The 6,000-nt window shown below is 39.2% G+C and overlaps 1 long non-coding RNA gene across 1 annotated transcript in view; it reads left to right on the top strand.

Moving 5' to 3' along the window:
* Nucleotides 1–4,731, top strand: part of LOC121822689 (uncharacterized) — a 58,744-nt gene extending 54,013 nt beyond the window's left edge. Inside the window, exons 4-5 of the long non-coding RNA XR_013044668.1 lie at nucleotides 3,595–3,647; nucleotides 4,697–4,731. This is a non-coding gene — a long non-coding RNA (uncharacterized LOC121822689). The remainder of the gene's footprint in view (nucleotides 1–3,594; nucleotides 3,648–4,696) is intronic.
* Nucleotides 4,732–6,000: the final 1,269 nt, after the last annotated feature.

Consider the following 6,000-nt stretch of genomic DNA (forward strand, 5'->3'; position numbering starts at 1 on the left):
CACCTTCAGCTTTCTGCCCTTTATATTGACTAAAACTCACATCCTTTACTAATTTATGTGAATAAACACTCGAATACCAAAATGCATCAAAATCCTTCCAGATGTTGCTTATTGATAAAAAGATAAAATTTAATCAAAATAACACATTTAGAGTATGAATTAAATATATGTACATAAATAATAAATAATGTCTTTATTCCTTTTGGTATATATAAATATAAATAATATATCAAACATATTATATATAACATTTACAATTTTATATATATATATATATATATATATATATATATATATATATATATGAATTTTCTTAGATTTTTCTCCATCTGGCAGATTACCTAGTGCAAAAATTGATCTTGAATGAATTGAAACAATTGCACGTTAGATTTTCTGAAGCATCTATATACAGGCTAAACATCTAAAGAGCAAAAACAAACTTAACCAACAATGGAAAAATAGATAAAGACAATATGATATAAATATACCACAGAATTCTTTTTCAACCATAGAGAAGTATGAAGTATGAGATGTCACCTGTAGGGGAAATGGGTAGAACTGGAGATAATGATATCAAATGTGTTAATTCAGACACAGAAAGACAAACATGTCGTGTTCTTGCATGTGGTTCCTAGAGTTCACTTTGATATACAAAAGTGTGTACGTGTGATACGGATGTAGAAGCAATATGTCTGTGTGAACAAAGGTGACAAATGGAAGCAGTGAGGGGGGGTGAAGAGAGGAGACAGTGGGGTGAATATACTCAGCATGATATATACTTGAACAACAATAATATCCTCGTGCAAAATCAATAAGCAAATAACATAAGTATTGCAGAGAAACAATTGCTCTAGAAAAGAACAACTTCTTCAGGAATGGACTTAGGACACCAAGGTTAGAACATAGGTAAGTTGGAAATCTGAGTGTGAGCCCCTGGTTGTTTGGCTGCTGCTTGTTTGGAGCCTTGACCTATTATTGGCAGCCAGCTGCATTTCTGTGTGTCATTGCAATAAAAAAGAGAAAACTTTTATATCTCCATCTGTAAAAGGAAACAAGCCCTCCAATGAGTAGGTTCCAGTAGCACCATTCTAAAATAAGTAAAATCTCAGCAGCTTTAGGTGTTAAGATTGTAAATCTTACAAGAGGGGATATTTATAAGATTTGTAAGAAGTTTTGTAAAGTGAAATATCAAGTGATAGATATTTGCAGAATTAGCAAGATTTGAAAACAGCTAAGCAAGCACACCGAACTGAAAATTGCAGCCACTGGTAATAAAGTTTAATTTGTGTTGGTAATGTCAGGGATGAGTAGGTTGAATTCAATAGGGTCTTTGGAGATATAACTGAAGAAATTCTGCAAAAACACATACGCACATCCCAGCGTCTACTCCAACATTATTCATGTATCTCTGAAGGTACCAGCTTAAAACAATCATTTTATTATGTTCATGGATTTAAGACCAGTAATTAAGTACAATCAAGGCTGGTTTGTCTGCGATCTATAATAATTAAGGGTCTCAAATCTAGAGGGAACTGAAACCATCTCAGGTTGATGTTGGTTCTCAGTGGTGTCTATACTGAGGTGTCAATCAGAACAACTACATTTGTGCCTCTGAACATGAGGTTTCTCACCTATGTACCACCTGGGAGAGCTTGTTTGGGGTCTCTCATACTGTGTTGCTCCCTTCCAACATTACTGTGTCTAAAGACAGTGATATGGCTGTGACCTAGCTTTGACATTCAGACAAAATCACATTTGCTGCATTCCATAGTTCAAGTATCACACAGGGTCCAGCAAATCTCAAGATAGGGATCTTTAGTGCCTTGCTCGGCCATCATCAGAGAATCTTCCTCTCGCAGCAGATGGGAACAAATACAGAGACCCACACCCTGACATTAAGAAGAGAGTGAGAGACCTTAGAACAATTAGTCAGCCCTAAATGGAGTATCTCCATTAAATCCCTCCCCTCAGAGAACCCCATGGAAGAAAAAGTGTAAGAGGGGATGGAAGACATCAAGAAAACAAGACCCTCTAAATCAATATGCAAAGCTTGTATGAACTCAGAGACTGAAGCAGCGTGCACAGGCCCTGCACATGTCTGCACCACGTCTTCTGTGTGTATACTGTGGCTTCTAGTTTAGTGGTTTTATGGGATTCCTAAGTGTGGGAATGAGTGGGTCTCTGATTCTTGTGCCTTCTCTTGGGCTCTTTTCCTTCTGTTTGTCTTGTCCAACTCAATGTGTTAGTTTTTGTTTCTTCTTATTATATTTTATTTTGTTATATTTTATTTTTATCGCCTAGAAGCCGGCTTTTTTCTATTGAGAAACAGAAAGGGAGTATATCTGGGTGAGGAGGGAGGTGGGGAGGAACTTGGAAGAGTAGAAAGAGGGGGAACCATAACTAGGATATATTATGTGAGAAAGGACATCTATTTTCAATAAAAGGGACAAAGGGGGACATAGAAACTTCCATATTGCAGTCATCTTCTGCTGTGTTTGATGTGGTTTTCTTAGAACCTGGATTTTCCAGTGAAATAGGATGCTGAGAAATTAGTTGGAGGCAATTTCCAAAAATGGTCTTTTTTTCCCTTAGAACTTTGATCTCTACTCTTCCTTTGATTATCATAGTTGCATTTTGGCTTTTGTGACCTCTTGAGTTTACATTCCCCAAATCTCCTCAGAATGACCTTCAAATAGTCATATCTGGCCTGGGAGAGAGGGACACAGAACATGCAAATATGTGGGGTGTGCGTGTGTGTACGTGTGTGTGTGTGTGTGTGTGTATGTGTGTGTATGTGTGTGTGAGTATGTGTGTGTACGTGTGTGAGTGTGTGTGCGTGTGTGTGTGTGTGAATGTGTGTGTGAGTGTGTGTGTGAGTGTGCGTGTGTGTGAGTGTGCATGTGTGAGTGTGTGTGAGTGTGCGTGTGTGTGTGTGTGTGAGTGTGTGTGTGAATGTGTGTGTGAGTGTGTGTGTGAGTGTGCGTGTGTGTGTGAGTGTGCATGTGTGTGTGTGTGTGAGTGTGCGTGTGTGTGTGAGTGTGTGTGTGTGCATGTGTGTGTGAGTGTGGGTGTGGGTGCGTGCGTGCGTGTGTGTGTGTGTGTGTGTGTGTGTGTGTGTGATTTCACTTATGCCTTTTTCCCCCCTTTCCACCTCCTTCTGCCAACCCATTTCTTCTCTTCCTTTCTCTCTCAAACTATAATATTTAGTGTCTACATTTGCCTTTGTGGTTGCTTTCCTGTGACTAAACCCAGAGCATCATGGGAGCTAGAAAGGTCCTCTACCATTGAGCTGCATCTCTAACCCTCAGGCTAAACATCACTTCTTAGTCACACAGCCTGGATCTTGTTCACATGCTTGTCATGGAACTGATCTCTGGAGTTTTGTGGTGTGGAGCAGAGGAGACCCTGAGTGAACTGAGTCCTGAATGAATGTGTGCTGTTGACATGGCCTTCCAGTGTTAGCCACGTGGAAAAATGGCAAAGCCTCATCCTCAAAAGCGGGAGGCTCAGGGGGATGGCAAAGCCTTCATCAGGTTCACATGAGAAAGTCGATTTTGTGTGCAGAAAGTATCCACCATATTTTTGTCTCCACAGATATTTACAGCCTGAAGACTGCTTACCTACAGAGACTGCTCCTACCTGAATTAGTTAAGACTGTCTTCTTGATCCAACTATATAACTTAAACCCTATTTACTTGTTTGTTTGTATATAATGACTCCATCTCCTTCTTTAGTTGTATTTAGTAACCCCATCTTCCTGTTCATCTCAATACAATAAACATGTTGAGATTCCAGGATGCAAAGGCTTCTCTATCAGAAAACCCAGTCCACTGGATTCCAGACTTCCAATGTGTCTAGAAAAAAAAAAAAGATAGGGATCATAGGTACATCCCATTACTTAGTGATATCAAGATTTCACTGAGAAAACGACATTGTTCCATTTTAGAAAATACACCTACACATATAAGGTTAAGACCAATGGAGAAAAGAGGGAAAGTATGACCTACTAATAAACAGAATCCCAGAAATATAGATGGCTACAGAGAAACAATTCCAAAAGTAAAATGGCTGAAAATTACTTAATAATGATGAAGGCATAAATAGAAAGATAGAAATAACAGGTTATACCAGTCAATAAAAATGAAAAAATGATATTTCTTGCATGTTGCAAAGGAGCAGGCAAATAAACAAACAAAGAATGAATGAAAAGAAAGCACACAGGCTAACAAGTACAGAGGAAGACCTGCTGCGTGGTCTCCGTTCTGTGATAGACACAGGCAAGCATTAGCTAAGAGTCCGAGACTGATTTGTGCAATGTAGTGAGACTCCAGTTAATAAAAACCATCTAATAGAAGGACATGGAAAAGTTGAAGCCAAAAGACAAGGGTTATGTGAACAAAAAAGGGAGAGAAAATACCTGTCCTAGAACTGTCTACCCCAAGATACTGGCTAGACAATACATTCCAATTATCAAAAACTGAAAACATTCCCTGACACCAAACTTGGCTAAATTCTTTTAAAGGGTATATTTCTTTAAAGAAAGAAACTGATACCAGAAAGAAAGTGAATGAAACTGCTGAAAAATATGTTGATAAATAAGTATGAGATATCATGTTTATATACAATGATAAAATTACACAAGCAGTTTCTCTTTTTTAATTAATTAAATTTATTAATTAAATTTTTTTCCTTTTAGATCCCAACCAGTTTCCCCTTCTCTGTTGGCAACAGGTATTTACTGTAGTGAACACATGACTTCAACAAAACTGCCTCCAACTGCAGGTGAAAATGTCTGGTATTTGGCTGAAACAATCACACGGGTACATTTTCTGTTAGAACTCCCCCCATTGGTGTATAATTTCTTTTTAGAAAAAGTCTGTTTGCTTTTTAAAATAGAAGCTATAGATTACTGGTGCACAGAACTTCATAATGATGATTCATTAGGCACACACAACCTGGTCAATCCGACAGGTCCTGCTAGTTCCATCCCTCCATTCCTAGGGACCTTACCATCGTGCTACCTTGCCTTTCATCCCTCACACAGACTGCTGGCTACAGTTGTCTTTGGCCACCTGGGTAACAATGCTGGGCAGTAATGAGCCATGGAAATCGATACATTGGGAGAGAGAATAGAAATACAAAACCTCTGGGGGACTAATTATGGAAAACAATGATGACTGTCCGCACTGGTGGAAGGTAGGGTTTAAAGAGATGAAGGATGGACTAATGTTCTGAAGCCAGACAGGTCCCTGTTCTCACCCCTTGCAGACAAAGAAGAAACATATCTCTGGGAATGAAGACCAACACGACTGACCAACTGGACAACTGACCAGGCTCTGCAGATCCCAGCCAAACCAGGCATCTCAGATTCTATGAGGGTGGAGATGATGTCAGCTAAGGCTCCAGTACCTGACACCTGTGATGTCTGGTGCACTCAGGGGGGTGCCGGAGTCTGGATGCTTTTTGCTTTCCATCATTTTCTCATAAGGTGAAAGTCCTCAGTGAGCTTATATGACAAGAGAGAAGTACTAAGCCCATTCGCTTGTCTGTAACAATAATTTCAACCAAAATCCCGGCATTCAAATTGGCCTCTCCAGGAGGTAAATGTTAAGTTTCTAAGAAACGGAACTTTATCTCAGGTAAAACAAAGTGCAAATGGGTTGAGTGTATAGGGCCAGGAGGACAGATAGGAAAATTAAGACCATATGTGGTTAACATAGCAATGAATTTATGGGGATGTGATTTGATGTAGCAATGGAAATCACAGGTTAGCATTTCCCCCCATCTCAGAAATAAACAAAAAAATAAAGAATGCTTCTGAGAGAAATATTAAAAGGAATTATCAAGAATAGTCACCAACTGTTGGAGTTGTACATAAACAGGATACAAACGTACCAACAGCCCTGCCTTTGAAATGATTAACTGACAAATCTGTGTGGGTGGAACAAAGGCCTTTGACATTAGAGGAATTACAGTCACCAGAACAGCTGGTTCAGGAGC

The sequence above is a fragment of the Peromyscus maniculatus genome, chromosome 15 (genome assembly GCF_049852395.1).
Source record: "Peromyscus maniculatus bairdii isolate BWxNUB_F1_BW_parent chromosome 15, HU_Pman_BW_mat_3.1, whole genome shotgun sequence".
Lineage (NCBI taxonomy): Eukaryota > Metazoa > Chordata > Mammalia > Rodentia > Cricetidae > Peromyscus > Peromyscus maniculatus.